Source organism: Acomys minous (assembly GCF_964271855.1).
Source record: "Acomys minous genome assembly, chromosome: 6".
Classification (NCBI taxonomy): domain Eukaryota; kingdom Metazoa; phylum Chordata; class Mammalia; order Rodentia; family Muridae; genus Acomys; species Acomys minous.
This window is the reverse complement of record NC_140487.1, coordinates 96,347,965-96,356,165: the sequence shown is the minus strand read 5'-3', so window position 1 is coordinate 96,356,165 and position 8,201 is coordinate 96,347,965. Positions and strand designations below refer to the sequence as shown.

Below are 8,201 nucleotides of genomic sequence, written 5' to 3'. Positions count from 1 at the left end.
GTTTTCTTTTCTTTTCTTTCTCCCTTCCCCTCCCCCCCCCCCCCCCCCCCCCCCCCCGCCGCCGACAGGGTTTCTCTGCATAACAACCCTGGCTGTCCTGCAACTCGCTCTGTAGACCAAGCTGGCCTCGAACTCACAGAAATCTGCCTGCCTCTGCCCCTCAAATACTGGGATTAAAGGTGTGAGCCACCACTGCCTGGCTTTTCATTCTTTCTTTTTAAAGTTTTTATTTTTTTTAATTTGTTCACTTTACATCCCTATTGGAGCCCCCTCCCTCCCTCATTCCTATCCCCCATTTCCCCCCCCTTCTCAACAGGTTTCTCTGTGTAGCCCTAGCTGTCCTGAAACTCACTCTATAGACCAGGCTGGCCTTGAGTGCCTCTGCCTCCCCAGCGCTGGGATTACAAAGGCGTGCACCACCGCGTGCGGCTCCAGATAGTTCCTTTTTAAAGCGGAAGTGGAACTTCAGGAAGATGCTGCCACGCGGTCTTGATCTTGGGCTTCTTCAGTTGGTCCCAAGGATGGTCAAGGCATGTCTTCTACCTTTGTTCCTCTCTTTGGTACAGACTCTTCCTGATGCCTGGGTCATGGGTCAACAGAGCAGTTCTAGGCATGAGCATTTCTCAGAGTTAAGATGACTCAGGATGGCAAGTGTAAACCAGAGTAGATGCCCCGGGGCCAGTTCGGCCCTGTATTGGGCGGTTAGCAATTCCCTGGCATCCTGGCTTTGCTTTCTCTGGCCTGTCCTATCGTGCCTGGAACTGTGGAGAAGTCGGATGGCCTGGGTGAGAAACCCAGTTCTGTTCTTTTTTGCTGAGTAACGAGACAGATTAGACCACCCTGCTACTCAGCTGCTGTAGCTGCGCTGAGGTAGGCATAGAGGGCCCGCCTCACGGGATGATTCTGAGGGGGACCTAGAAGGTGCTGGCAAGAGCCTCTTCTTGCTCCTGCGGGGCCTGCGGAGTCTGCAGGGGTAGGCGTGAGGACTCTTCCTCCGGCTCCAGGCAGCTGGAGAAGCTAAGGAGAACTCTGGCTTGGTTCCTGTCCAGGCTCAGTGCCTTGCAGCTGTGTGGCCAGGGTTTCTTAGCTTCTCTGCACCTGGACCATCTCATCTCACAAGAGCAAAATTGCTTATGGGGTGGGGTGGGTCGGCGGTGAATGTAATACATGCTGGAAAAGCATGACGTTCACATACTTATTAAGTCATGTTCTCTTTTTCTTTCTTTCTTTTTTTTTTTTGTTTTTGTTTTGTTTTGGTGACAGGGGGATCTCAGGTAGGCCTGGAATTGGCTCGGATGGCCTCAAACTCATGTCTAACTTTTCTATTGCTTTCACTTCCCGTGTGCTGGGATCACAGGTGTGTACCACCGTGCTCAGTTTCACACGGCATGCCGGGGCTCGAACCCAGGGCTTTGAATATGCTAGATAAGCACTCCTTCATCTGAGTTACACCTCCAGCCTCGATTCACGTGGCGATGACTAATGACATGGGTTAGTTCCATCTGATCTGGCACTAGACATTCTATGAGACAGTGACTTTCCTAGGAATTCAGGAGGGAAACAGGCGCAAAGGTCGTCAAACCACAGTCCTGGCAAGTATGGCAAAATGAGGTACAGAGTCCTGTGTGGACTTGGGACAGGGTAAGTCAGAGAGGGCTTCCCAGAGGAGGTGAGAATTGAGCCAGTAGCTGAAACAGGAACAGGAAGCGCAGTACCCCAGCTACAAAGTCCTGAGTTAGGCAGCCCCCACAAGGCCAGTGCAGCGAGTGGCTTGGGAGCGAGGGTCCTGGGAGAGGGAAAGCCTGGCGCTGGGAAGGGAAGGCCAGTTTTGTTGGCCTTATTGGCCACGCCGTACAGTTTAGGTTTTGCCATATTTCAACAAGACTCCTCAGGGTGCAGCTTAGAGGTGACGTCTGGGCACCTGGTGATGCAATGGGCTTCTGAGAGGCTGTTATTGTGGCACAGGTGAGTGATGCAGGAGTTTGGGGTTTGGGGGATGGAGAAGGGGGAAAAATTGAGGGGTGACATGGTGGTACTCTGTGGCATGGCAGAAGTTGTTGAGAACAGTTCCTGGGCAGCCCAAGAGGCTGTTGTAAGAGGAACGGATGGACAGTATATGGCCCTGAATTAAAGCGTCCAGCCTGACAAGTTCCACACACTCCAGCATCTGTAACCACACTTAAGACAGTCAGCGTTTCTATTAGCCACAGGTGCACACACGTGTTCAGAAGCACACATACAGATACCTGCGCCAGGTGCCCTAGACAGGCTTAGCATGCCAGCACACAATGAAATACTCGTGAAGGCACAATGAGCTACATGTCTCCAAATCCTAGGGGATGTGGTGATGGCCTATGGGACGTCTTAATAATATCTCAAATCCAAAGTTAGGTCTGGTGGCACACACCTTTAATCCAGCACTCAGGAGGCAGAGGCAGGCAGAGGGATCTCTTGTGAGTTCGAGGCCAGCCCGGTTGGATCGGATGAGTGTTCCAGTCAAGGGCTACATAGTGAGGCCCTGTCTCGAAACAAACGAACGAAACAAAAGAGGAAATAAAAGCTCTGATCACCATGCTGTGTGGAGGAGGCTGAATACTGTCTGAAAAGATGAGTGGTGAACTGAGGAGGTGGCGACAGATCTCCTTCGGAGGGCACCGGTAAACATTAGCAGTTGTGAGAGGGAGGCGAGGCTGAGGGAGTTGGCGTTTGTTTTTGATTAACGAGGTAATTTGCCCACATACACAAACTAACAGAAAGAATCTGAGCAAGAAGTAGGAATTCAAGAGAAAGGAGAGAAGAAATACAAAGTTGAGCATTGGAGTTTATGCCCGACATCCCAGCAGTTGGCAGCCGAGGCAGAAAAAAATGTTTTGAGTTCAAGGCCAGGCCTGACCTACAGTGAGTTCCATGCTAACCTGGGCCTCAATAGGAAATCCTGTCTCAGAGAAGAGGAGAGCAAGGAAACACATGGTCGCCGTGTGTTTGCATGTGTACTTCTGTATGCGCGTGTGCAGGTTCATCCATACTCTCGAGTGCTTCTGTATGCATGTTTGCACACGCACTCGTGAGAAGGGACAGATAAGGGATGGCGTCTCCTCTCTCTGCCAAGTGGGAGGCGGAGGTGCCTCTGAGATCAAGAACAGAGGATCGCCGTGTGGGGAGAGTGGTGAAGGTTGAAAGCAGCTGCTGCTGAGTGACTGGTTGCTGGGCAACATCCAAGGCCCATTTGAGGTAAAGATTATGGAGAGGTGAATAAAGTCCTTTTGCCTGTGAGGTGACAGAGTCTGCAGTGTTTGACTTGCTCAGCAGAGGTAAAGGGGGGAGCAGATAGGAAGGGGTTTGCCTGACCAGTGAAGGAAGGGTCATAGGGCGTGGTTGATAGCGTCATGTGAACACTGGACCTCAACCCTGGGATGTAAGAGAGAAGGGGCATGAGGAAGAAGAGGGGTGATGGGGTTGGAAGGTGGGGGGCACCAGGACTGCAGGTGCCAGTGGAATCAAGGAGCAGCCGAAGTGGGACTTGTGCTGCGCTTGTGTTGGGGAGTCAGGCAATGCAATGCTTGAGGTGCAGGCTCAGAGCTGGAGTGGTTGTTGCTGTTCCTGCAGCACTGTCGGGGCCTGAGGCCAGGTTGCATGGCAGGTGACACACAGGACAAGAGAGTGAGTAAATAGATTTATTTCTGAGGTCACGGGAGCCATTTTCCTCCTCTCATTAACCCAGCAGCCTGAACTTTTCATTCTCTGGCTTGCAATACCTTTACTCCAGAGCCCTTTACTTTTTCCTTTATCTTTTTGCTTAAAATGTCCCTTTTTCAGCTGGGCATGGTGATGCACACCTGTAATCCTAGCATTCAGGGAGGCAGAGGCAGGTGGATCTCTATGAGTTCGAAGCCAGCCTGAGGTACAAAGTGAGTCCAGGATAGCCAGGGCTACCCAAAGAAACCTGTCTTGGAAAAAAAAAAATTTCCTTTTTCTAAGGAGCTCTTCTCTAGATGCCAAGGACGCTGTACCCACCTTCTCTTTGCCCTTCCCCACGCCAGCAGCCCTTGGCTGTAATTAGCAGGATTCAGAGTGGGTCTCCTCCACAGCGCGGGCCTTGTGTGTCCAGCGCTGTACCCACACCCTCACTTTACTCTTGCAATGATTTCAGGAGTGGAAAGTACCAGCACATCTTTTCTTTCTTTCTTTCTTTCTTTCTTTCTTTCTTTCTTTCTTTCTTTCTTTCTTTCTTTCTTTCTTTCTTTCTTCAAGACAGGGTTTCTCTGTGTAACAGAGCCCTGGCTGTCCTGGACTCTCTTTGTAGACCAGGCTGGCCTTGAACTCACAGAGATTCCCTTGCCTCTGCTTCCCAAATTCTGGGATTAAAGGCGTGTGCCACCACTGCCTGGCACATCCTCTTTCTCAGGAGAAGTTAAGACAACAAGAGATTAAGCGAGCTGTGCAGTGGTGGCGCATGCCTTTAATCCCAGCACTCAGGAGGCAGAGGCAGGCAGATCGCTGTGAGTTCGAGACCAGCCTGGTCTACAAAGTGAGTCCAGGACAGTCAAGGCTACACAGAAAAACCCTGTCTCTAAACACACACACACACACACACACACACACATACACACACACAGAAAGAGAGAGAAAGAGAGAGAGAGAGAGAGAGAGAGAGAGAGAGAGAGAGAGAGAGAGAGAGAGATTAAGCGGCTTGTCCAAAGTTGTAGAGCCAGAGAGTAGTCTTGGTGATCTCTGCATTGGCAGTCTAGCGTGGGAAGGAGCCAGAGGTGAACTGGCCAAGAGTACTGGCTCTTTCTCTCAAGTCTTCACCCACTTCAATGTCTAAGTCACCCCAGGTCCTCAGCGGCAGGGACCACATGGCTCTTGGCTTCCATAGAAACCCAGACCCAAGAGCTTGCTACCCTTAGCATGACCAGCGTTTCTTTGTTCGGCATGGGATTTGTGTCATGGATTAAACATTGTGTGCTTCCCAAAGTTCATACAAAACCTCAACCCCCGATGTCATGGTATTTGGAGATGGGGTTTTGGGATGGAGAAGAGGGAAAATGGAAGGGTGACATGGTGGTACTCTGTGGCATGGCAGAAGTTGTTGAGAACAGTTCCTGGGCAGCCCAAGAGGCTGTTGTAAGAGGAACGGATGGACAGTATATGGCCCCGAATTAAAGCGTCCAGCCTGACAAGTTCCACACACTCCAGCACCTGTGACCGCACTTAAGACAGTCAGTGTTTCTATTAGCCACAAGTGCACACACGTGTACAAAAGCACACATACAGATACCTGCGCCAGGTGCCCTAGACAGGCTTAGTATGCCAGCACACAATGAAATACTCGTGAAGGCAGAATGAGCTACATGTCCCCAAATCCTAGGGGACGTGGTGATGGCCTCTTAGACATTTTGGGAGATAACTGAAGTCTGATGCAGCAATCAGGGTGGGGCGTCGTAATGACGGATTAGTGCCCTTAGGATGGGGTGCTAGAGCCGCCTTCTGTTTCTCTCTATGCAAATGCAGAGGCTGCCTGCCCGAGGCTCTGGGAGGGTAGCACAGTGGGCATCCTTGCTTAGTAAATAAGAGGGCGGCTCAGGGTCTGGTCCCCTGTACCATGAAAAGAAAGAAAAGGGAATGGGATGCTAAGGCCCTCAGGCAGCCCAAGCTAAAGGAGCCCTCTTCCACTTCCTTTGTCTCTCCTCCTTCTCCTTCTCCTTTTTCTTTTTCTTTTTTTCGAGACAGGGTTTCTCTGTGTAGGCTTGGCTGTCCTGGATTCACTTTGTAGACCAGGCTGGCCTCGAACTCACAGCGATCCACCTGCTTCTGCCTCCCAAGTGCTGGGATTAAAGGCGTGCGCCACCACGCCCAGCTCCTTTGTCTCTTCTTCCTCTTCTTCTTGTCTTCATTTTGGGACAAAGTCCCACTATGGAGTCCTGGCTGGCCAGGAACTCTCTACACAGATGAGGCTACCTTTGAATTCAGAAACCCACTTGTCTCTGCCTTCCGATGGAGCTGGGATTGAAGGTGAGAGTCCTAACACCTGGCCCATTTCCTCCTCCTCCTCCTCCTCCTCCTCCTCCCTTCATCCCATATCTTTAAGAGCCCACTCTTTGCATTTTCCTCCTGATGGAAAGCTTGCTACCACCCTGAGGCAACCCATCTGCCTTGGGAGAACTGCCTGCCACAAGCGCTTCCTCCATCAGGGAAGAAAGCCACCACGGAGGGGCTTGACTCATACAAGACCAGCCTCTCTCTTCTCCGGGGTTGCCTTTAAGGAATGTAGGCAGAGATGGTGACCATCCACCCATTTTAGGTTCCAGGGACAGAAACCATGTCAGTGGTTTGGTCTATTTCCTTGTCCCTACACCTTGTATAACTCCTCCCCCCCGCCCCCCACTGCCGCCACCACCATCACCACTGCCGCCACACATGCAGGGGAGGGCTTCTATATATCTGTTGGTTGAATGAACAAAATTTTCCTCCAGGTTAAATATTCCCACATCTACCTCCAAGAACTTGCTCCAAAGCCACCTGCTCTCCACTCTCTTCAGCAACCGTGCTTTTTCAGAAGCGACTGACTGCCGTGAAAGAATAGTGTATGGATGCTCACAGCGTGCTAAACGGAGAGCCACCATCCCTCCTACGGCACCCCTCTCCCGGGACTCCTTTACCGTGTGTTTCATGACAGCACAGCTGACACCCTGCTAGAGGACAGTGAACACTTTAAAAAGCAAGAAAGCTGTGGTCCCGTGTGGTGGGTCGCACCTTTGATCCGAGTCCTTGGGAAGCAGAGGCAGGCTGATCTCAAGGCAAGCTTGATCCGTGTGCCAAATTCCAGGCCTGCAGCTAAAGGCTGCATAGTGAGACCATGGATCAAAACAAGAAAGCAAATAACGAGCAAACAACAACAGCAGGGACAGAGAGGAAATGAAAAGGCTCCGAGCCCTGTATAGTGTCGAGGAGGCTGAACACGGGGGACCAGAAGGCAGGCAGGGTGGCCCAGGTGTGTAGGTAGGTTCCCACTTCTGGAACCAGTTAGGGCAGGTTGCAAGTCTCAGCGCCTCTATTCCAAGGGCCATGTGACTGGGGCAGGCTGTGACCTCTCTGAGCCTCCTCATCAATAAATAACACCTACTTCATACCTCTCCACTGCAGATGAAATTCCAGACAAGACCTGGGATGCTGTCATGAACAGATTACCCAGCGCAGAGGGAAGGCTGGTGATGAAGGTGATGGAGTGTTAGGAGCCAACTAGATGGCGAACGGCCCTCTGGAGGGAGGAGCCCAGCTCAAGCCTCAGCCCGCCTGCCTGAAAGGGTCACCTTGCATAAGTGGCTTTCCTTTCCCTGGGCCTCCTCTCTTTTATCTGCAGCAATGGAGGTGTGTGTGTGTGGGGGGGGGGGGGGGGCGTATGCTCCTCCTGAGGTGGCTGGAGGAATTTGTTGAGTGGACAGGAACAAAGTTCCCAGAGTGGTGACGGGTCGCCTCAACAGATGTTTGCTTTCTGTCCCTTCACAGGTAGCATGGATGCCTGTGCCTCCTTCTCGGTGACTCACGTGGAAGGGCAAGCTGGTTCTTGTTGACAGACACTCAGCTGTGTCACCTAGGAGGGGAAAGGGGGGGGGCACACTCAACTGGGGAGCAAGGGCTGTATGCTTTAAAGCAGGAGCAGTGCCCTAGGCCTCCCCGCTGGGCCCCACCCCCCCACCCTCACCCCCCACTTCTCCCCTTCCCCACTTCACCGTGGTGTTACTTTGGATTTGGGACCAAACCCAGCAGTCAGAAGACACAGTGCCTAGCACCAGACACGTGGTTGGATGCTTCAGTGGTTATTAAGGGAATAAATGAATGTTATAAAATAAAACAAAACCCACTTCTTCTTTCCCCTGTTAACCAGTCATGAAACCTGCATTTGTGAATAATTTAAAATTAAAAAGGTAGACATCGAACCATGACTCATGTCTTTAATCCTAGCCCTCAGGAGGCAAAAGCAGGTAGATCTATATGGGTTTGAGGCCAGCGTGATCTGCATAATGAGTTTCAGGGCAGCCAAGGCTACATAGTGAGGCCCTGTTTCAAACAAGTAATTAAAAAAGAAATACATGTCAGATTCTAGAAAAAGAATCAGAAAATCCAGCTGATTGAAAAAAGCAAAACCAAGTAGGCTACCAAGGCCATCCTACTGTCCAGCTGTGGCCTGTACCCCCTCCCCC

At 51.4% G+C, this 8,201-nt stretch overlaps 1 long non-coding RNA gene across 4 annotated transcripts; it reads left to right on the top strand.

Annotated features, from left to right (window-relative positions):
- The first annotated feature begins 757 nt into the window (after nt 1-757).
- On the top strand, nt 758-7,700 carry LOC311599859. 4 transcript variants are annotated; one of them, XR_014780034.1, is made up of 3 exons: nt 758-785; nt 7,144-7,372; nt 7,507-7,700. It is a non-coding gene; the product is annotated as an uncharacterized lncRNA (long non-coding RNA). The 4 variants fall into 4 exon arrangements; XR_014780035.1 differs by lacking the exon at nt 758-785 and adding an exon at nt 1,844-1,965; XR_014780036.1 differs by lacking the exon at nt 758-785 and adding an exon at nt 3,158-3,231.
- The last annotated feature ends 501 nt before the right edge of the window (nt 7,701-8,201 follow it).